Source organism: Triticum dicoccoides, chromosome 7A (assembly GCF_002162155.2).
Source record: "Triticum dicoccoides isolate Atlit2015 ecotype Zavitan chromosome 7A, WEW_v2.0, whole genome shotgun sequence".
Taxonomy (NCBI): domain Eukaryota; kingdom Viridiplantae; phylum Streptophyta; class Magnoliopsida; order Poales; family Poaceae; genus Triticum; species Triticum dicoccoides.
Window position 1 is genome coordinate 483,612,370 of NC_041392.1, and position 1,364 is coordinate 483,613,733.

Consider the following 1,364-nt stretch of genomic DNA (forward strand, 5'->3'; position numbering starts at 1 on the left):
ATTTGCGCTGTCGGATACGTTTTTTTATTTTCGAGAGCATCCTTTCTTTAAATGAATTGTTTGGGGGTGTGTAAAATGACTAACAAAATTGCTCCCTCATTGATCCTTCCTCGAGCAGCCAACGGGGACGCGGTGGCGGTCACAACCAGCCCGCGACGTCAATCACAGATAGTGTGCGTGCCACGCGGGCGACAGATACTACGAGGCGTTTGACATGGGTGACACAGTGACTTCTAGGCGAGAGCGGTTTGATGATGCAGAACATAGCACATGGTGGCGTTGGGCAAGTTATCGGGCACCCACGAGGCCTCTGCCACATGCGCTTATCTGGATGATTTGCGCTGTGTCCTGAGCCGCCGGCGGCTGATTTTAATGAAAACTGATCTTGGTGGCACTAGCGGCTTTTAGAGCATCTCCAGCCGCGTCCCCACAGGCCTTTCTCAGACGTTTTTCTCGCGCCGGCGTCTAAAAGACGGCCCAGTCGTGTTTTCAGAAACTCGTTTTTTGTCGGCTTGGGCTGAAATTGACGCCGGCGTACCCAGGCCGAACCCGGCGCACTGGGGGCGCCGGGGCGAGCGCTTTTCGCGCGAAAGAACCGCGGGCCAGCCGCGCCAGCGAGACGACGCCTCGTCTTTCCTCAGAGCGCCTCGGTTTCCCGCGGGGAATCAATGGCAAGGGTGTCGCCGGTCAGCCTTGCCATTGATTCCTCATGGGCGGCGTGTCACGGGCAGCGCGGCGACGCCTCCCCTCCCGCCACGTGTACACACGGTGCGGGCTATAAAACCCCTCGCTCCCCCCTCGCCGCTGGCCACACCAGCCCGAGCCCAAACCAGCCGCCAAGCTCCCTCGTCTCTGCTCTCCCCCGTCTTTGCTCTTTCCCGTCCATGCCGCCGAGCTCCCCCGTCCTCCCCTTCCCAAGCGATGGTTGAACGCTTCCCCGACGATGCCGCGGATGGCCAACGGCTTCAGCCGCCGCTCGCTCCAGGAGTGGGAGGCGTGGCTGCTTTTCAAGGCCAACATCCCGGCACCGCCGGACATGCGCGCCGGGTCGACGAGGTGGAGGCTCAGCAACGGCGGCGTCCCCATCCCCCCGTGCCCGGCGTCGATGCGCGCCCCAGCGTCTTCACCGTCGAGGTCGACCGCGTGCGGTCGTCCCTCACGGAGGAGCAGCGCGCCCTCCCCAAGTGCGCCGCCGACAACCACGTGGCGTGGGCGGACTACTTCCAGCGGCGGCAGGCGCAATGGCTGGCGTCCACGAACGGGGCGCCAGTGGTCGGCGGCATCAAGAACAGCGACGGCCGCCGTGTCTGGTGGGGCGTCCCAGGCTGCACGCTCCACGAGGTGCCTCGAGGGCGGCAATAACC